Source organism: Ursus arctos, unplaced genomic scaffold (assembly GCF_023065955.2).
Source record: "Ursus arctos isolate Adak ecotype North America unplaced genomic scaffold, UrsArc2.0 scaffold_8, whole genome shotgun sequence".
NCBI classification, from domain to species: domain Eukaryota; kingdom Metazoa; phylum Chordata; class Mammalia; order Carnivora; family Ursidae; genus Ursus; species Ursus arctos.
In genome coordinates, this window is record NW_026623100.1 from 50502009 (window position 1) to 50524294 (window position 22286).

A 22286-nucleotide genomic window follows, 5' to 3' on the forward strand; every position below is an offset into this window, starting at 1 on the left:
TCCCCAGGTGAGGCATGGTAGTCTCTCAGTAGGGTCTGATGCCTCCCTTCTTCACCCAGAGGCCTATAAACGATAATAGAACAATGAAATAAATTACCTGCCCCACACAGTGAAATAGGGGCAGGATAATCACAACAGCACTGCCATTCCAAGAGGGGAAGACATGGGGGGGTTGGGGGGGGCACGGGATGGGGGTGCACACAGGGTCTCCTGGTCCAGCAATTCTTAAGTCTTCCAGGCAGACAGGGTGAAGCCCCTCCTGTGAGGCCGCATGGGGAGGGCAGTCCCACGATCTGTGGGTTTCTTTTTGGAGACCCTGCCCATTCATTGTGCTCTGGGGCCCCTACATGTGTGGGGGAGGCCCTGCCATCACTTTGGGGGACAGATGACACAGGGTTGGGAACATGTCCTCAGTGGGGGCTGCGTGCGCAGTTTTCTAGCCTACTTCCTGTTGCTGAAAAGTCGTGGGTCCCTGAATGGTAAATGAATAGTAAATTGCTGAATAGAAAATGGGTTTTTTTAAAGCCAAAGTTCACATCACATAGAAGTAACCATTTAAAAATGATCAATTCAGTGGCATTTAGTATGACCACAGCATCCTGCGGCCAGCACCTCGTTCTAGATCGAAACCTTTCTCATTACCCCAAAAGCACACGCTGCATCCATTTAGCAGTTGCTCCCTATTCCTGCCTTCCCCAGCCCCTCACAACCACTGACCCACACTCTTTCTCTGTGCACCTGCCTAGTCTGGGTATTTCATATAAGTGGAATCACACCCTCTATGATCTTTTGTGTCTGGCTTCTTTCACTTGGCATAATGGGTTTTTAGTTCTATATGTGGAAATATTATGTAGGATTTTCCGTGAGACTCCGTAATGGTGGGGCTGGGAGTGGCGTTATGCACTTTTCCCATCTTCCATCACTTCTTCCTGCTGTTCATCTGGGGAATGTGGATTTGCTGGCTGGAGTTCCAGCAGCCATCTTGGACCAGAAGGTCACATGGAAGGTCGGGGCGCCTGGGTGGCACAGCGGTTAAGCGCCTGCCTTCGGCTTAGGGCGTGATCCCGGCGTTGTAGGATCGAGCCCCACATCAGGCTCCTCCACTATGAGCCTGCTTCTTCCTCTCCCACTCCCCCTGCTTGTGTTCCCTCTCTCGCTGGCTATCTCTGTCAAATAAATAAATAAAATCTTTAAAAAAAAAAAAAAAAAAAGGTCACATGGAGGTTGAAAGCCATGTTCCAGGAAGGTAAATCAGAAAGATAGGTGCCCAAGTTCCTAGTGACATTTTGGGGCTGCCACATCAGCTCCCTGTGTCAGGCTGCTTTTATGTGAGAGAGAAATTAAGTCCTAACTTAAGCCATGGTTAATTTTTTCAGAAAAATGCAGCCAGACCAAATCCTAGTTGATGTACTTGCCCAACTGTGTGAAAGGTGGTGAGGCACACTAGAATGATGGAACCACCAGTACCAGATGAAAGGGGAAGGGGAGGGTCCGCCAGGAAAGGGTGCCGTTAGGCAGAGTGACAACATATCCACTCCAGAGAGCTACCACTTGCTGGGTGCTTATTAAAGGCCCAACCAGCCCTCTGCTAAGCCCTCCAGGGGCATCATTATTTAATCCACACCAAAATGCTGCGACAAGACCCTCCTATGACCACAGTTATTCTCAATTTACAAATGAGGGAACAAAAACCCAGAAAGGTCCCCTTCTCAAAGACCACTTAGTCGGGAGGTGGGTTCCAGTCTGGGTCTGCTGGACTGAGAGATAAACTCTCAAACTCTGCACAGACCCCAGGAAGCTGTGTCTTTGTGGAAGCTGAAGAGTGGCTTAATCAGATCTGTGGCTTTGTCTCCTCACAAAAGCGAAAGAAGCAGTTCAGAGAAGGGAGTGGTGCACGGCGAGGCCGAGGCAGGAAGACATGGGCAGCCCCTGCGTACCACTGCTGCTGCGACGCGGCTGGGCACTGCCTCGGGGTGAGGTTGGGGTCAGCGACGCTCAGTCCTGCGTGTCTTCCGTGGCACTTCTCCTCAAGCCGTCGCTGGGGTGGTTCCCTGTTACACGTGAGATTTGGCCTGCAAGTTTCCATGAAGAGCCTCTCTAGATAAAATGCACTTTCGCAAGTTCATGTGTGATTACGTTAGTAACCCATCCGCGGCCATCAGGAAGTGTGCTGATTTTTTTTTCAATACAGTTCAAGTTTTTGATTATGAGCTTTTTCAAAGGGAAAACTCAGGTTGCTTGAGACGTATATGTCCACGAAGTGAAAATTAAGAAGCTAATACTGCTGCTGGAAAAAAAAAAAAAAAAAGATCCCTGGGCTGCAAATCGAGACAGTATAGCAGTTGAATAGACTCCACCGGTCTCTTGGCAGTTTGCAGCAGACCAAAGAATTATTTAGCCATTAAGGGTTTTGTTGGGTTTTATTTTTCTAGTTATCAAGCCTAAGAAACTTCCCAGTTATACCAAATCATGCAAAATCATGAAGACTGCCCTCCTCCGCTGTTTACAATGGAAAGCAGCCATCCGTCAGTTCTTCCTGTTAGCCAAGAATGGGGAATCTGACTGCCTTGACTCCCAATAATAATTTTGCTGTATGTTTTTCTTGTTAATATTTCAATATAGTCTGTCTTCACCAAACCAGAAATAGCTGATACAAACAATAACTTAGAACATTATTAACGGGTTTGCTGGGACTAAATAATATCATGGGAGGTTGAATACTTACTCATGGATGACGCAGTCTTTACTAGCGCTCACCTAACCCCATGCTGTAATGCGTTCTCCACTGGAGCACCATTGCTCTTGGTTTTCCTCCAACCTCACTGGCCAAGGATGCTGGATCCCCTTCCCATGTTTATATGTTCTCTCTCCCTCTCTCTCAGCCAGACCCGATCTTTAATTCTGTCTTTAGAACATTAACTCTCAAATCTGCCTCCTTTTCCCAGAATTTTAGGCCTACTCGACATCTCCACATGGCTGCCTGATAAGCACGTCCAAATGAAGGTGGCCCAAACAGAACCCACGATTTCACCCTCCCCCAAACTGCTTCCTTTTGCACCACACAGTTGCTCAAACTAGAAGTCGAGGGTTATGTTTGGTCAGTCTCCCTCTGTCACTACCCCCAAGCCCAACCCATTCATCAGCATTACCTCCCAAACTTCTTTTCTAGCAGGTGCTCACCGCTCCATCCCTGCTGCAATCATCAGACTGTCAGTGGGACACACTGGACTTCAGTTTCCTCTTGGTCCTACACAAATGATTTAGACTCAGCAATAAGAGTTAGCCTTGGAAAGTTCAAATCAGACCACGCCATTCTCCTGTTTAAAACCCTGTGCCTCCCGGTTGCACTTGGCATAAAGTCTGAGCTCCTTCCCTGCCACCGTCCCCAGCCCATCTTCTCTCCCTGTTGCCTATCAAGCATCAGCCATGCTGGCCTCTTTCATGTCCTCTGGCCCATCAGGCTCCTTCTGGTTTTGGGGGCCTGGGCATCAGCTGATTGCTCATCCCAGAATGCTGCTGGCTGGCTCCGGAACTGTCATTCAGCTCTCCACTTAAATGACATCTCTTCAGAACAGCCTATCTGGATGGCCTACTCATCTCAAGCAGTTTCCTCTTACCTATGCTAATTTTTTCATAGTTCATAGCACTGGCTTGTATTTTTCTTCTGCACTTATTTTCTGTCTTTTTGCATCCGAATGTAAGCTTCCTGAGAATAGGGCCCTTTTGCGTGTTTTTCCCTGCCGTGCCCTGCGCCCTCAGTGCTTGCATCTGGCAAGCCTTCATTACATGTTTGTTGGATGGTTGAGTTCCAAACTTCTTGCTCCATGTAGTCAGCTATCTTCTTTCTTCTAGCCTTCTTTGTTAAGTAATGTTTTGTAATCATGAAGCTCATTCGTAGTCACTGAGTTTTAGAAAATGATACATATTTGGTATGTGATTCATTCATTTAAAATGCTAGACTTCTATATCCTGAGACTCAAATACTGTGTTGATAGGAAAACTTCCAAATAATGAACCACATATACCTGGTATTTTACCAAGTCAATGGCATTGATGATAATAGCTGGTACTTAGAGATTGTCCCAATTATTATAAGCACTTTACATACATTAACTTTTAATTCTCATGTAACCCTATGAAGTTGGAACTGTTTTTGTCTCCATGTTGCAGATGGGCCAAGTGTATTAGTTTTCTAATGCTGTGTAACAAATTCCCACAACCTGAGTGGCTCAAAACAACCCCTGTTTATTAGTTCACAGTTCCGTTGGTCAGAAGTCTGGGTGAGTTCTCCAGGTTCTCTGCACAAGGTCTCACCCAGCGAAATGAGGGTGTCATCGGGGCTGGGCTCTTATCTGAAGGCTTTCAGGGAAAATCCACTTCCAAGCTCATCTGCGTTGTTAGTAGAGTCCAATTCCTCGTGGCCATAGATGTGAGGGCCCCGTTTCCTTGCTGGATCTCAGCTTGGAAGGCCTGCCCTCAGCCTGAGCATTCTTGGGCTTTGAGTCTCTGACTTCCTCTTCTGCTTGCAGCCAGGGGGAAAAAAATCTCTGCTTTTAAAAGGCGCACCTGACAAAGTCAGGCCTCCCCACTAACTCCCTTATCTTATGGTCAATGGACGTGGCCTTAATTACATCCCTTCCAGAAAAATCCCTTCCCAGAAGTACTTAGATTAGCATTGGACTGAATAACCAGGAATAAGAATATCATTACTCTGCAAAAATGAGTGGCCCAAATTGTAATCCATGCTCACAAGTGGTTTTAATTAGAAAAACTTCCAGAAAAACCATATCAAGTGTTTAGTTTCTTGTTTACCACCTGGCAGTGACAGGGATCACTAAACAGCCCTGGGGTTGTCAGTTTAAATCTAAGACGGTACATTTTGGGGGTAAAAGATGAGGTGCCAGGACCGACCTTGAGCAGCTGTATGATACAGCCCCTGGCTCTGTTCTCTTGCCTTGGAGCTGGCAAAGCACACCTCGTTCCAAGTGAATGAATCAGAGACATGAGACTATGATTTATTGGAGTTGATGTTTCCAAGAGATGAGTGTCTGTGTCTGAGGAGGACAGCCACTACTCTATACATCAGCCTGAACTCTGCCTCCTTGGAAAGGCCCTGTGTGCTCATACTCCCTGCAGTAGAGGCCAGGGGTCAGAGCTCCAGCTCCCCATGGCCCATGCCATCAGCCACGACATCCTCAGTTCTGAGATTCCTTCCTATTTTAATTCACATGAGAAGTAGATGCAAACTTGAGAAGCTAGATTCTTTTTGCACCTGTTATTTGTCAGATGTCACCCTGCGCCATGGTGTGAGGCAATGCCGACCATAAGGTTTAGAGTGGAGTATACCTTTGAGATTATTTGGTCCAGGGATTCCTACCCCAACATGCCTGGATACCTGAGGAGTGCAGAATTAGCACAAACGGGCTTTGTTTACAAAACCCATTGCATTGTGTGTATTTTATTGTTCTTTCTTCAGAACCTTCTGTAGCTTTTAGCAGACTCTCAAAGGGGTCTTTGCACCCAGAGTTAAGAACAACTGGCCTAATCGAACCCTTTTCAAATGCAGAGATAAGTGCTTCCTTGAGGATCCTGAACAGGTGACCAGTTAGTTACTGTATGAAAAACTCAAGGGACAAGGACATTCAGGAGGTGGCAGATGGATGCAGTGGTAGGCTGCCTTGTCCTGGCTTGAGAGAGCTAATTTGTGCCTTTCTTCCCAACTATCTTTCATGACATCATGCTGGTGGCTTGAAAGGAGCATTGGAGGGAGAGTTTACATCAGAGAAGTTGGTAAACACTACAAATCAAAGCTTGTTATATTCATTTGTATTTGGAAAGCCTATCAGCACACTGTTAGGTGGACATAAGGAAGATGGAGGGGATGACAGACAGGAAAGCCCAGAGCTTCCATTTCCATGACTGGGAGCATGGAGGTGCTGGCAGTGCCTGTGAGGTCTCTGAGGGATGGCTGTGACAACTGCTTGTGTCAGCCCAGGAGAATGGCCCTGTGGGTTAGGATGTACAATCTTTTAATGAGAGAAAAAGGGGGAAATCTGAACTAGGAATCTTGGCAAATCGCCCAGAGCAGAGGCAGAGGGGAGGAGAGAAAAGAATGGTCGGAGAAGGTGGATGATTAGCAAACTGGAAGCATTAGGACATAACATGTGGCTCACTGAGCATAATGACACTTCATGAATTCCTTAAAGAGGGGAGGATGGGAGTGAGGGGCAGGTATCTGCTTTAGCCCACAGCCAGCACCCAAATCATAAGACTAATAGGGTGAGGGCATCAAGTCTCAGTAGCTATCTATAAAATAGTACTATAGGATTCTTTAATTTGGGGCCTTATGAAGATGATAAAGGGACTTATTGAGAATGGCCAAACCCACACACTATAGGGAAGATAATTTCTACCTCATATAGGGGAGACACCATTATAAAGTCTATACATGGAGAATTGAACAAATGGGGCAACATACCATGTTCATAGACTGGAAGATTCAACATAGTAAGGATGCTAATTCTTCCCAAATTGATGTTGTATAGGTTTCATGCAATTTCTTTAAAAATCCCAGCAGGATATTTTGTAGATACAGAGGACTTGATTCTAAAATTTATATAGAAAGAAACAAGAATAGCTAAAACAATTTTGAGAAAGAAGAATAAAGGTGGAGGAATTGCACTATGTGCTTTTAAGACTTCGCACATAGCTACAGTGACCAGGACTGTGTGGTATTGGGGGGATGGACACATAGATCAATGGAACAGAACAGAAAATCCAAATACAGGGGCGCCTGGGTGACACAGCGGTTAAGCGTCTGCCTTTGGCTCAGGGCATGATCTCGGCATTATGGGATCGAGCCCCACATCAGGCTCCTCCACTATGAACCTGTTTCTTCCTTTCCCGCTCCCCCTGCTTGTGTTCCCTCTCTCACTGGCTGTCTCTATCTCTGTCGAATAAATAAATAAAATCTTTAAAAAAAAAAAAGAGAGAAAATCCAAATACAGAGACACATGAATAAGGCCAACTGATATTCTACAAACTTTCAAAAGCAATTCAATGGAGAAGGATAGCTTTTTTTCAACAAATGATGTTGGAATGATTGGATATCCAGGCCAAAAAAAAAAAAAAAAAAAAGGAAGAAGAAAAAAAAAAGAACCTCAATCTAAGAATCTCAACCTTGTAAAAAAAAATTAAAATTGGTCATAGATCTAAATATAAAATGTAGAACACTAAAACTTTTAGAAGAAAACAGGAGAAAAGTATTCATTACCTAGACCTAGGGTTAGGCAAAAATTTCTTAGATAGGAGACCAAAAGCACAACCCATAAGGGAAAGATATCAGTCAATTTGACTTCATTAAAATAAAGACTTGTATTCCGTAAAAGACAGTATGGAAGAAGATGGAAAGACAAACCACAGACTGGAGAAAATACTTGCAGATCACGTATCTGATTTTAAAACTTGCATCCACAGCTCACCTGGGTGGCTCGGTAGGTTGAGTGTCTGACTATTTCTGTTCAGGTCATGATCTCAGGGACATGAGATCGAGCCCTGCATCGGACTCCGTGCTCAGCAGGGAGTCTGCTTCTCTCACTCTCTCTCCCTCTGCCCCACCTCCACTCATGTGCTTTCTCTCTAAAATAAATAAATCTAAAAAAAAATAAAATAAAACTTGCATTCAAATGTATAAAGGAAGGTGTAAACTCAATAGTAAGCAAATGAACAATTCAGTTAAGAAGCAGGCAAAGATTTGGACAGACAGTTCACCAAAAAAGATACACAGATGGCAAATGAGCACATGAAAAGATGCGCAACACCATTAGTCATTAGGGAGATACAAATTAAAGCCAATACACACCCATTAGAATAGCTGACACAAAAAATACTGACAATAGGGGCGCCTGGGTGGCTCAGTCTGTTGAACATCTGACTCTTGATTTCGGCCCAGTTCATGATCTCAGGGTCATGAGATCCAGCCCCGGAACAGGCTCTGTGCTAAGGATGGAGCCTGCTTAAGATTCTCTCTCTCCCTCTCCCTCTGCCCTTTCCCCTCCTTAAAAAAAATACTGACAATAGCTGTGCTAACAAGGGTGAGGGGCAACTGGTCTCTCATTCGTGCATTGGTGGAAGTGCAATAGTACAGCTACTCTGGGAGATAATTTGGTAGTTTCTTACAAAGATATTCATATAGTTCCCGTGGAACCAGCAGCCCCACTGCTGGGTACTTACATAGAGAAATGAAAATTTGTGTCCATGCGAAAACCTGTATGCAAATGTTCACAGCAGCTTTATTTGCCGTAGCCAAATAAGTCCCTCAACAGGTGAATGGCTCAATAATCTATGGTATATCCATACAATGGAATAACACTTAGAAATAAATAAAGGAATAAATATTGATACACACAACTTGGTTGGGTCTCAAGAGCGCACGCGCGCGTGTGTGTGTTGGGGGCTATTTTGGAGCAGAGTGGTATCTCTGCATTCCAAATCCTGTCCCAGCAGAGCCTAGGAAGCCCTGCACCTAGCCCTCAGTACGGCCGGCCTCCCCCGGCTCGGTGCAGAGAGAGGCTCAACCCCATGGAGTCAGTCCGTGGGGTCTAGCCCCACAACAAGGCACACTCCATCTCATCGATATTTTCACACCAACCTCCTCTTGGGGAAGCTAGGCTTCATCCACCATCCAACCTGTGCCACCGTGGACATTTCTCTCTAGTATTTTTCTCCCCTTCTTATGAATACATGCCTCTTCTCCTCTTCCCTAAATCCTGCCTCCTCCATCCCTCTCAGCCATCCTCATTACCTTGGTGAAAAATGCCACCTCTTCATCAAGGGGGACTTTTAGTTTGATCTGTAATTATTTAAGGTTTTTAGTAGAAAAACTGTAATTGTGTATTACTTGTCATTAAATTTTAAAAATTGATGTCACTTTTTTTTTTTACTACAAATGATGAAACATACAAGAGCATATAGAACATTCATGTAGTGGCCCCTCCTCGCCTGGTCGATGTCCAGTGCTGTGGAGGGCTCCCCCTTACAGGGCCAAGCCCTCCCTGTGAGCAGTAAGTCTGGTTGTTCCTCCCAATTCCACCAAATTCCCCTTGGTCCTCTCCTGTGTCATCAGTATCTCCCTTTGTAGTAAGTCAGTTCTATCAATAAGCATCCTGGTAAGTTGTTATTTCTCTTAACAAAAAAGGACATTTCTCTGGACACCATGTCCTTCTCCAGTTATAGCTGTTTCCAGAAAGTGATGTCTCCTCACTGTCTTCCACCTCTCTCCCCCTTTTCTCTCATGTCTCTTCAGACCTTCACCAGCAACTCCCAACATGGACCTCCCTCACCAAATCCATGATGCTCTCGTAGCTGTGTTTACACAGGTGTTCATTCTCTCCTCTTAAAGCACCTTCTTCACTTGCTTCCTCAGGCACTACACTCCCCTGGCTTCCCTCCCTCCTTGCTGGTCCCTAACCCCCATCCTCCCTCATCATCCTTTCTCTGCTGGCTCCTTTGACCCCCTGCAAAAGCTGCAGGGCCCAAGGCTCAGTTCTTGCTTCCTTTTCCTATACTCATTCCTCTAGTGAACTCATCCATTCTCATGGCCTTACAGACTAAATTCTGTCGAACATAAGATCCACTATCAAGTTCAAGTTCCACCATGGAAGGAAAAAAAAAAACACTGCTGACTAAACTCTTACATCCCATCATTCCAATTGCAGGTGTCCTTTTGCTCTCAGAGTCCCTGGACTGCCCTGGGGTGAGTGGTAATGCTTCTCTGGCCCCACCCCCCTGTGGGGGAGCAGGATTCAGACTCTTCTCTCTATTCTTTCCTCCCAGTTCTCTTTACCACCCAGCCAGTGGGATCCTTATATGGTCTTAGGGAGGTATCACCTGGTAGGTACTACAATAAACCCTACCACATACGATTGTGGATATCATGGGCTACGTAAATTTATTCTCTGGGGTTGATCAGTGTACAGCCTGCCCAACTATATATTGTTGTCTGACTTCGCCCATTTTTCCATATCTTTTTTTTTTTCCTTTCCTCATAATACCCTGTCCTAAACTTTAGAAACTTAAGAGTAAGAATGAAAACTCTTGATTCTGTGCATTCTTCCCTGCATCCCTGAAGCAGTGGGCATAGTCCTGGGCCTTGCTCCAGTTGGGCACCCCTTACCCCATCAGTGTGATTAGAGGTAGCCAGGCTCTAGCTGGCATAGGCCTGGGAGCCCATCCTGGAACCATTCATAGTGACAAGGGGTGACATTCCCTTGTTTTGCTTAGCCTAATCAAAACTCTGCCTTGGGTATGGGGGTGGAGTCAATCCCAAGCAAGTGTCAAGGCTACCGCTAATAGGGGAGGGATAGGATGAATGGGGGGCATCCATGGGTCTACTCCACGAGGTCAAAGGCAGGGGAAGTATTTGGGAGATGGAAGTGACTGGAGCCTGTGTTGAGGACCACAGACAGGAAAATGTTAAGGATGTTGGAGGGAAAAGGCCTATATTTGATTAGGAACAAAATCCTAGGAAAGAAGTGAGGATGGGGGAAGGGGTAGTTTGCTGGATTTGCAACAAGGGGATAAATTCTCTCCCAGGCAAGAGGGTGGTGGAGAGACCTGTTTGCTTGAGTAATGGAAGGACCGTGAAGGACGTCCCCTGATGCCTTTGTGTCCCTGATTGGGAGGAGTGCTGTCTATGCAGGCATTGGTGGCGTGGACTTCTTGGGATGTGTTGGTGGGTAATTCTAACCGGCCCTCTCCATTAATGAGAATTCTTACTATTGTAAGGGATAGGTCACTTCAAGGCTAGGATTTTGATTTATCTCTCAAATGAGTAGAAAGAAACATCTACCTTACACACATCTGCAGAATTAGGGAGAATATACCATGATGTAAAGGGATGTGTGTGATAAGATTTTTTTTTTTTTTGAAAGATTTCATTTATTTGAGAGAGAGTGCAGAGAGAGAGAGCATGAGCGGGAGGGGGGTGGGCACAGGGAAAGAGAAAAGCAGACTCCCCGCTGAGCAGGGAGCCTGATACTGTGCTCAATTCCAGGACCCTGGGATCATGACCTGAGCTGAAGGCAGCTGCTTAAACACTGAGCCACCCAGGCGCCCCTCATTTAAAAGTTCTTTGTGAGGGGCGCCTGGGTGGCACAGCGGTTGAGCGTCTGCCTTCGGCTCAGGGCGTGATCCCGGCATTATGGGATCGAGCCCCACATCAGGCTCTTCTGCTATGAGCCTGCTTCTTCCTCTCCCACTCCCCCTGCTTGTGTTCCCTCTCTCGCTGGCTGTCTCTCTCTGTCAAATAAATAAAATAAAATCTTTAAAAAAAAATAAAAATAAAAGTTCTTTGTGGGAATTCATGTGGCCTGGTCGTTAGAAATGTGGGCTCTGACACCAGGCTGCCTGGGTGCACATCTGGGCCCTGCAAACTTGGGCAGGCTCCTGGGCCTCTCTGTGCCTCAGTTTCTTTGCTGGAAAGTGGGGATGCCCTTACTCAGAGGGCTATTTTGGGGATCAGAGGTTGGAGTACCTGTGCATGTTTAGGAGAATGACTAGCATCTAATAAATACCCTTCGGTGTGAGTCATTGATATTTATAAGATCCTATGACATGCTAGAAGGCACTGTCCTCAGACTGTGCACTCTTCAGGAGTGAAACTTATTTATTTTACTAATTCGGTGAAACCTAAATTTTTACAAGGTATTTTCATTGGCGAAAGAACATGTGGATGTTTAAAAAGTGTTTGCATGTAGCCATGTTCCAAGTGTCACCATTGTTTCCTTTCTGGCGGAATATGCAGAAATTAACCAATTGAAAGAGAATCCACTCTAGAACATTCCATATTAACAATTATGGGAAACGGTGCTACTGATTTGCCTTAATGAATGTTTAATTTATGAATAGACTGGGAATGGCCTCGCCCTTGTCACTAATATTCTCTCCCTACCTCCCAGCCCAAATGAGAAGAGCTCTGGATGGAGGTTCAATCAGGAATGAAGAGACAGCATTCATAGGATTGACTATTTAGTGCAGCACTCTAAAGGGAGGACACAGTCCAGTGACCTTCCACAGCGATGGCTCAAATTGCCTGCTCTGGGAGGGGGCCCAGCTTCATGTCTGAAGCCTTGCCCTAAAATATTCCAGGAGGCTCACCGTAACGGTGTTGCTGTGTAAGAACCCACTGCTGAAGTGCCGAGGCCTCTGGCAGGGTCCTCCCAGCAGGAGGGTGTGGCCGCCACTTGGAGCCTACATTTCCCAACTATTTCAAATTTCTGTAATTTATCCCTGGTGATTTTTTTTTTTTTTAGTTCCCTCCCAGGGATTAATGAGTTGACTTAATACAAGTCTTTATAAATAAAGTCTACTTTCTACATATAGGACAAAAATCACAACCCAGAACCCCTACTTCAAGAGCTCTTGCAGACTCCTGGTGTCAGTGTGGACCTCCCATGTCTACTGGGTCCCCACGGCTAAGAGATGTCCCTTGGGGATGACCTACGGACTTGCTGAACCCCCATCTTCAGGCTTCATGAGGCTGCTGCCCCCATTCCCACTCCCCATTCTCCCCTAGAGAAAACACTGCAATGAATGGCACAACAAAGCCAGTCCTAAATTCCAGAAAAGCAAGAGGCTTTCCTCTTTCCTGGGGGAAAAAACCTGGAAGAAATGAGAATATTTGGCCGGTTGGCACACTGCAGCTTTCACAGGGAAGTCAAAGCTCTTGAGACTGATAGAAAACTCCCCAATTCTCTTAAAAGAACCTAATAGAATACTGAACAAGTATTTGTTTTCCCCTAAGACAAACCTCCCTGTAAATGGAAGCTGGGTCTTCTGACCCCTTCGGGGTGAGGTCCACTGCACACAGATGCTCCTTGCCTGGGTCTTCCGTCCTCCAGCAAAACATCATTCCCTTATTTTCTCTGTATCCTTTAGGGGTGTCAGAGTGTGGCCTACACAGCAGTAGGCACTAAGTCAAAACGTGTCTTAAGAGCATCAATATTCCTGCATGGCCTTGTGTACGTGACCTTCCAGAAACCATGGTCATCCTAATGCAACCACAGCCACCCTTGTGGGCTTCTTGGGAGGTGGCTGAGTGTCACATGGATGCTGTTGTCCTCCATAGCCTCTCATAATTTAAAAATGCAGGAAGCTGTGGCAGACTGCCCCACCCGCGGGATCATTCCAAAGAAAACGAGGAGGCAGAGGCTACTCTCTGTCCTTGCCTGTTAACATCCATCAACAATTTTTTAAAACATCGATCGTTACACCTTCATTTCATTTCTTGGGATTTTAGTATTCATCTCTGGTGAATTCTTGAAGAAAGACAGATAGAAAAGATTTTGTAAGTCACTTAATCCCAAAAGCAGAGCACACACCCTCCTAATAAACAGCCTTGAAGAGATCCCAATTTTAGATCCCATGATTTGTTGTGTCAGACATAGATATGCAGAAGAAAACATGCACTGAAATCAGTCTTGCCAGGGCAAAAGGTGACCCAGCCTCCTTAAAGAATGCGACAATATTCCCTTCTCCTCCCTTCCCTGAAATGCCTTGAAATGAGCAAACGGTTCATAGAAGCCTTGCAACATATTACAGAATTGCAGTGTATATTTGAAATTCAAATGCACAGGAGATTCATGCATTCTACTGTTCTGTGGTTCAAACCTCCTAAATAAAGCATTTCCCCTGTGTAGGCGCTCCCGGGGGCTCCACATGAGGTCAGCGTTCGGGTGGCTTTGCCAGGGTCAGAAGGCTGTTCTTCCAGGAAGGGCTGCAGAGACCCTGGGAACGGGACCAGCCCAGCTCACAAGTATGAAGAGAATGTCGGAGAGGAAGTGGTGGCTGTGAGTCAGCATGAGTCATCTCGTTCCAGTGAGAACGAAGACTGAGGTGTGCGCCCTTTTTTTTTCTTTTTCTTTTTCTTCTCCTTCTTTTTTTTTTTTTCCTCTTTTTTTTCTTCTCCCCCCCCCCCCCCTTCTTTCTTTCTTTCTTTTTTTTTTTGGGTCTCAGTCGTGTGGACATGACTGGGAATGGAGGGAAAGAGCGGCTGCATGGCTGGCGTGTGCCGCGGGCTGGTATTCCAGGCCGGCTGTGCCTGAGCCAGTGCGCGCTTCAGACCTTCAGGGCTCGGGCTGCGGGAAGGTGGAGCCAGCAGCTTCTCCCCGGTGAGTATGTTTCTGTCATTTTTACGATCGCTTCTACCGTCTGTCTCAGAGCCTCGGATGGGTTAAAGCTGTTGCATCTTGGAGGGGATACTGCATTCAAGACTTTGAGGATCCCTAATTTTAGAGAAGTTGCTTCCTCCGCCCCCACCCCCGTAGGTACTGTGTTGTAGCCTGCTTGTCTCGGTGGTTAATGGGGAGAATGTCGATACTCGTCGTACACTGTGTTGTCCCGGGAGAGACAGGGATGCTGGGCTGGAAATAAGCTGTTCCAGACTCGTCTCTGGAGCCATGGTGAAGTTTAGAGATGGAGGTGGGTGAATTGGTGCTAACCCAGGGGTGATGAGGCTGGGCCAGCTTCCGCTTCTCAGAGGTGGAGGGAAGACAGCCCCTAAGAAATTTCTGGCCGCGTGGTCTGAGCTGCCTGGTTTTTAGTGCAAGAAAATACAATAGAGAGGCAGCGTTTTGGCTTCCCTCTCTATGAGCCTGTGAATGATAGTGGGAACTGATGTCTTTTCTTTTTGCTTGTGACTGAATGTCACAGACTGTGGTAAAGTCAGAAAGAAAATATGCGGGGGTCTGGGGGCTTGGATTCTGGGGGCTGGGGGTGAGGATTGGGTTGTTGAGTCCTTGAGGCCTGATATGACCTTGATAGTGTGTTTCTCAACCTGTTACTATTCTGATGAGGCTTAGCTTTACAGTCAAGTAAAATACAGGAAACTTTTTTTTAAATGTCATTCTAGTTACTGTAAATGAAACGGTTAAAATGTCATAAATACCTTGTGATAAACATTTTTTGAATTTGCTTAAAAAACTGCACATCAGTAAGCAGGGTATGACAGGGAGCTTTTTCAGTAGAGTCATTTGAGTGTGTGGGCTTTCTGGGTTAATAATGAGTCAGCACCCGATTTCTAAAATTGGAGCAGCTCTAAGAGAGCAAGCGATCTGCCCCCGAGCCCAGCACGGTGGCTGGCTGGCCCCTCCAGGAGGATCTGGCTGTTTGGTCTTTGGTTAAAATCAACTCTGGGTGCCTTCCTTGTTTGGTGACCCCCTCCCGGCTTCAGTCCCAGCTCTTGTGTGTGCGCCCACGAGGCCCCTTTGCTGAGGGGTCCCTCGGCGAGGACCCTCCCCTTCGGCTGATGTTGATTTTTACGGCCTGCTTTGACAGAATTTGTTGAGCCTGCAATTTGTTAAATTAAAAATTCAGAGTTTACGAAGGGCAGGCATCGCCCAGGGTTAAAGCTGCATCTCGTGTCCCATGACGTCACACCTGCTGAGCGATGGAGTGGGAGCAGGGAGCGGTCCACAGCTTCAGCTTCCAAGCTGGCATTCTGCGTGTATCACACAGCGGGGAAGGGTAGGGGGTGCGCCACCTTAACAGCAGAGAGCAGGATTCCAAGGAAGAAAACCTCCCTTGAACCTTACTCTTCTTATAAACTGAAAAGAATGTTAAGAAAATTTTTTTAAAAAATAGCTGGAGTTGCAGGCTGGTGACTCAAAGGCCAAATGCAGTCCTGTTTGAATCCACCCCCAACCTGATCAAATTCTGTCGGCGTGCCCAGGATTGGTGGTTGTTTGGCGGTTTTTTTTTTTTTTTTTCTTTTTTCTTTTTTGGTGTTTTTTTGTTTTTTGTTTGTATTCAGATGACCATGGGGTCTCATATTCTTTGGATCATGGGCCCTGTTGAACCCTAATGTTGCAAGGCTCTGATAGCCTTGGGCTTCCAGACCACAGTTGCTGCCTGCCTCGGAGGGCTGTTGGGAGGGCTCAGAGAGTTAGCATCTGCCAAGTGCTTCCAACAGGGTCTGAACACAGAAGAGAACCCCTTGATGTTAGCTCTATCCGCTTCGCTTCTTACCTGGACTCTGAAGGCATTTGGACTTGCGACCCCTGAGTTAGTGGCATGACTTTCCCAAGCAAGATCTTGTGATTTCAATGTAATCAGTGGTAGTTCCAAGGCTGAGAGTCTCGGGATCAACTCAGGGCCTCAGCAAAGCAGACAGCAGGGGTTTCTGAGGTGGGAGCCAAGCCCAGTCTGTCTCTCTTGGTGATTAATCTTTGTACGCACTCGGAGAAATGCCATGTTCCTGGAGAGAAGAGCCCGAAATGGCCAGATGCCCTAGGCAGTGCCTCAGTGGCTCGGGCACACTAGCATTCTCTCTTATCCCCATTTCAGAAAGCACGCCAGGTGTCAGCATGTGCTCCTCGCCGGGTCCTGTGTCTTCAAATTCCCCTGGATAAGCGCCATTGGGAAGTAGTTTTGAGGTGGTTGATTTTATCCTAGACATTGATTGTATTCTTTCATGTAGAATTCGGGCAGTTGTATGAACGCTGGAAGTCAATTTACTGCTTACCCGTGAGAAATAAGTCTATGGCGAACTGATATGATCACTTTTATAATCAGAAGAGTCATTTAAAAAGGCCAGAAATAAGACCCTTGGCAGGTCTGAAAATAGAGCATTCATTAATATGATTTGCTGCTTTGTCATATTTTCCAACTACCAAAAGATGCTGATTCTAAGTGAGGACGCAGGCAGGGAGTGAAAAGGGAAACAATCTACGAGAGAAGCTAAGCAGATATTTTAAAAAGACACCTGCAGCAAAAAGAAAATGCTGACAGTTTGATGACATTCGGAAATGGCCCAGTGCCCTGTTGTCACGGCGCCCTCAGCTTCGAGACTGGCCTATTGCTTGCTGGCCCTGTCTTCCACTCCACACCATTCATCAGCACCCCTATGTGGGCTTTCATTACCTCCTGCTAAGAGGTTTTCATGGTATCTACAGGTGTCCCCACCACCTGTTGCCACACGGTGAGCCCACCCTCACACTGGGCAAGTTACTTAGCTTCTTGGTGTCCTACCTTCCTCACTGTAAAATGGACTTAATACTAGTACCAGCTTCTTGGTGTCCTACCTTCCTCACTGTAAAACGGACTTAATACTAGTACCAGCCTCTTGGGTCCTTATAAAGATCAGTGATGATGAGCATACCAGTTACAAGCTGTTAAGTACACAATCACTGATTCGGACATACACCGAGACACCTTTTTGTCTCAACCTGGGCCCTGGGCCCTGTGGGCACCCCTAAAGAATTGGCTCTCGTGCTCCTGAAGTGAGGTCCCACCTGCATCAAGTTCTGCATTTGCAAGACATTTAGTGATTAGGCAAATGGGAAATGCTTCATGGTTCTCTCCAGGAAAACCCAAGGTACTAGATGTTGTCACCATCATTGAGGCCATCATCGTTTCTATCGTCAACATCATCACAGTGAGGATGGCGCCCCTTGCCTTCAGCCCAACCACATGGTAGTAACTTTCTGTGCATTTCCTTTAACCCCCTGCCCCCGACGCGCACACATACCCACCCTGGAAGATAGGAAGGATGGCCAGTTGCTCAACTTATTCGAGGTGTACACATCCCGGGCAGGTGTATCAGGCGGAGCAGCTGCTTTGAGGAGTGCGTGGCTGAGGGGGGCGCCTTCGCCTCCATCAGGAGAGGAGAGTCAGGAAAAGCAGGGGGCGAGGAGGGTGTTGTCTGTAATCCAACAGTCTGGGGCCACCGAGAATCCGGGACCCCTGGCCTCAGACCTGCTTCCAGGGTGGAAGCAGCTGGACGCTGTACCCATGCTTCCTATCTAAAGGCAGCTTTAGTCAACTTCTGGTTGTTTGAGAATCAGCCCAGTATATGGAGCTGACTCATATTGAAAATATTAAGTAAGATACACTTAAAACTAAAACCATGCTGAGCATCACATGGCCTTTCCTTGCCGGTTCCGAAGCTATCCAAGATCATTCAGTGCCTCAGAAGCGTCTCTTCACACACATCCTGCAGGGTCCGACAGAAGTGCCACCTGTGTCCCTTTGTTCCGTCAGCCTCCTCTGACACTGCGCTGCCAACATAGGCAGTGGGCGCTTTATACATGTCCTTTCTGAAAGTCGAGGCTTTGCACGCCGAGCACGGCTGTGTCGTGTTGGTCCGTTATAAACGGTGACACTTTGTGGGCACTTTTGTCTTGCAGCTGCTACCCGTCCCCAAATCCAGAGGACCCTCTCTGCTCCCAGTGCCGTGGCAGGGCAGTTGTGTGCTTGGCCCAGTGCTGTGGGGCAGAGCTTGGGCTCCTCACCATGTCAAGAGGGTTCTGCTTAGACCACAGAGCTTAGGCGAGGGGAAGCCAACAGTGGATCAGAAGGAAGTTGGGTCCACAGGAAGGGGGAGTGGTGGGGAGGCTTGTTTGGTCTCAGATGATTCCTCTGATTAAAAAAAAAGAGAGAAAAACACCCAGTTTTCTTGCATCTTGTATACTAGAAAAAGCTAATGGTGGTGGCAAATCTTATCCATTGTGGTTTTCCTGCTTATCCTTTGTTTTTAGGATCAATTACCCTGCAAGGAAGGGTTTCTGCCACGGAGGCTTTTAGCCTTTCCCTCCTTGCTGCCCCTTCAAAAATGTATCATCCTTAAAATACTAGAACTTTTAGCAAAGGCATAGATGTGTCATTTTAGCTGTTCCCCCGGACAAATCATTTCTAGAGTATGAGAGGCATGCATGGGTTTCTATCAATTTAGGCAGATATAAAGGAAAACTTTACAAAATAACGCTTGCTCTGGAAAGTGTCAGGCTTACTTTCTCCCAGATGGAAAAAGATTGGAAGCAGGCTGGCCAGGGCAAAGGTCAATGGGTAGCCAGTTCATTCATCTTTCTTCTCTGATTTCTTTAGCAGTAGCTTCCTTCCTTAAAGTTGTCTTATGGTTTTAATACGGCTGCTGGAGTTCCAGCCATCACCTCTGCATTCCACAGAGGAGGAAAGAGGAAAGTGGGGGACAGAAGACAAAGCATCCTAGGTGTCAGGCTCCTTTAAAGAGCTTTCCTAGAACCCCCAAATAACCCTTTTCTGCCTACATCTTTTATTGGTCACTGTATCTGTACAGCAGCCCGGGGAATGCAGTTTTTTAACTAGGCACATTGCTGCCCCTGACAACATAGGAGCTGTTGACAACACAGGAAGTAGAGGAGAATGGATGTAGGATAGGCAACGAGCAGTCTCCACAACAGAGTGCTCCTGAATACAACTAGATTTATGTTTTATAGCATTCTTGGTCCTATGACTGGACCCAGGACAAGTCACCTAGCTCCTCTGGGATCAGGGTCTACTTCATGAAATAACCACATGGCTCTCATCAGAACTCTCAAGAGGAGACTGACATCAAGAGCCCTGAACAACCCGGAGGAAGGCATTCAGAGGGACAGAAATCACTTGTTTGATTTTGGTATTAATAGTCAAAGAAGATTTCTTTTCATCCATGCATCGGCAAATACTTAACGTTTACCCAATAAAATAATGGTAATTCAAACACTGCTTTGTTTACCGAGTGCTTGCTGAGTGCCACGCACTGTTCTGGATGCTTTGCCACTGTGACCATATTTAGTCTTCACGGAACTATGTGGCATAATCATTGTCCCCATTATTCAGATGAAGAAGCGGGGACACAGAAGGGTTAGGGGAGACGGCTAAATCACACTGTTAGTAAGGAGAGGAGCTTCGTTTTGAGCCCAACAGGCTGGTTCTTTGACCCAGGGATGCGGAGGTGAACTGGCAGACCAGGTCTTTCCTATTTATGTCTTTCTTGTGAAATAGATGTGAGCCCAGTACTGTCAGGCCGTGCCCCAGGGGACGGGCGCAGGGAGGCGGAGAGCCTTCACATCCTGTAGCACCTCCTGCCTCGAAAGAAAGCAGTCCAAGCTCGGAGTTCTTTCCCCCCCAGAGCACATACCAGGAATCTCTGCTATGTCTGGGTTCATGACTCACCCCCTCCCTTGCAGCCAGCTTTTCCAGAGTCAGCTCCTGAGTCAGGACCACACCCTTCCAGCCCCTAAGATACAGACTAGGCTTCATCCAGACTGGGCTTCAAAGGTTCAGCAGTGTTCCAGCAAAGAGCAGAATGGCCCAAGTAGAAAAGTTTCAGCTCCAAGGACGTGGAGTTTATTCACATGATTTAACCTGATCAAGGGCCAGAGAAGGTGAGCCTGTCACACCCTCTGCTCCACATGACCCCATTATCTCGTGGCACCACCAGGGCCATGAGGATGCAGGAGGATAGGATGGATTTTTCAGCAGGGGCTGTTTGCTGTAATTCTGCCTTGGACTTAGTCCCTTTCTGTGTTTTCTTTGCTTTGCACCATCTCAGAGTCTTGCTTCAACCCTCCGTCTTCCTCCACCAGCTCCTTTACATTACATGATACATTTATGTCATTGCTGAGGGAAAATTCACATAGACAGATGGGGTGGCCAATGAAACACATAGGCTGCAATGGGTGGTAGGGATTTTAGGAAAGTTCCTTGAAGGAGCCTGACATCTAAGAGGCTTAACCTTTTGTCCTCCACTTCCCTCTGTCCTCCTGTGTGGAATGCAAATGTGATGGCTGGACCTCCAGCAGCCTCCTTGAAATCATTAGACAACTTGGAGAAACAAAGGTAGCGCTAAGGATGGCAGAGCAGGCAAATGGTCCCAGGGCTTTGGGAGGCTAGGTGCTTTGTCTGGAGATGTGACTATTTTTGGAGTGGGTTTACCTGTGTGATGCAGAGAGAGGTATGAGAAATCACTGCTGAAATTCAATCTGTAGGTCAACTAGGAGGGTCTGTCGGGACATCAGTTCCCTTTGTGTGGAGCTGCCTTTTATGCCTCTGGTATAAGGAGCAAGAGCTCAGGGCTGCATTAGTGACTTTTACGGACTCCAGGTGCTCTAGCCTTCATGGCCCCTTCCTCATGTAAGAATGTATTATGACTATCTCGGTATAAAGATGAATGTCATACAAACTGGAGTCATTATTACATATTCATTTTTATTACATTTTGTTTTTTCTTCTGATTTTAAAATAAATGAAAACATTTACTTTTTAAGAGTATGATGCAGAGGTTGGCCCTGGGAGGGCAGAGAGCAACCACAGAAGGGCCTGTGCCTCTGGAGGTGACCCTGGGAAGCCTTGGCAGCCCCTCTGCAGAGCCTCAACAGCCATGGCACTCACGTCATCTCTGGAAATGACAATAAGGATTTTCAGAGCAGATCTGTCCATCCTGTGCCAGGTTTCCTGTCCTCCCTCGTCTCCCTGATAATTGCTCCTCTCATCCAGCTGACCTGTTTAGTGGGTATAAACTTCAGTCTGCAGTGCTAAGGTGTCAAAGATACAACACTCCCTTTATTCTCAAAATCTCTTTAAGCTCACCCTGCCCCTACATTACCGCCTCAACCTGGCTGAGGGAAAATTCAGATTCTGTCATTATCGGGAACCCTTGTTTGTCCCAGTGCTCCTGGCGTCATCACACAGTCTCAGGGTTACCTGGGGCCAGACAACAGGGGCGGGGCGGTCTACTCTCTGAGGTGGCCGCCACCCTTGCTGTTTAACACCTGAGACTCAGCAGGTGTGGGGCTCCAGAGCTACTCTGGCTCCCGCTGCAGCCAGAGGGGCCCGCATGACCTGGTGGTCTGTCCCTAACTCTAGGCCCCTTCGGGAAACGTGCCACTGCTCCCAGCCCCTGCTGCTACAGAGTGTCTGGTGGGGGCACCCTGTCTATGCCTCATCCTGTCTGCTGACTGCTGCTGGGCCTCCCCTAACCTGGGCCCCCATCTCGGCCTTGGCCTTGGCCTGGGGTGGCAGCAAGAAAGAACAGTGATGGCAGAGGAGTCAGAAACACAACCTCTCAGGGGACCTGTGGAGGTCACATGCTGTCTTCTTGTGACTTTCCAAAGCCTCCAGAACAGCACGGTTCAACAGAACTCTCTGGGATAAAAATATGTGCTATCTGTGCCACTATGCAGCCACAAGCCACATGTGGCTACTGAGCGCTTGAAAAGTGTCTAAGGTGACTGAGGAGTTGAATTTAAACTTATATTTTATTTCAGTTCATTCAAATTTAAATGTACGTAGCCACATGTGGCTAGTAGCTGTCATAGTGGAAAGCACAAATCTAGAGCATGTTTTCCTAATCTGGGCAGCTTTGAAAGATGGGCCATCACCCTGAGAACAGATGCTGCCCTGGGACAAAGGGGTCAAGTTGAGCCTGGCTCTCAGTCAGTCCTCAGAGGGGTGGAGAGCTTCTGGGCCAGGCAGGGGGGGGTCCCACATCT

At 46.9% G+C, this 22286-nt stretch overlaps 2 long non-coding RNA genes across 19 annotated transcripts in view; one reads left to right on the forward strand and one right to left on the reverse strand.

The window, feature by feature from the left end:
• The window catches only part of LOC130543127 (uncharacterized), a 34157-nt gene extending 16463 nt beyond the window's left edge, over positions 1-17694 (reverse strand). Inside the window, exon 1 of the long non-coding RNA XR_008958204.1 lies at positions 17529-17694. This is a non-coding gene — a long non-coding RNA (uncharacterized LOC130543127). The remainder of the gene's footprint in view (positions 1-17528) is intronic.
• LOC113242353 (uncharacterized) overlaps positions 13207-22286 on the forward strand; it is a 277321-nt gene continuing 268241 nt past the window's right edge. For 3 of the 18 annotated variants that reach the window (XR_008958193.1, XR_008958186.1, XR_008958194.1), the window contains exon 1: positions 13220-14168. This is a non-coding gene — a long non-coding RNA (uncharacterized LOC113242353). Of the gene's footprint in view, positions 14169-22286 lie in introns of all 18 variants that reach the window. The other 15 variants (XR_008958199.1, XR_008958191.1, XR_008958200.1 and 12 more) reach the window with 10 other exon arrangements.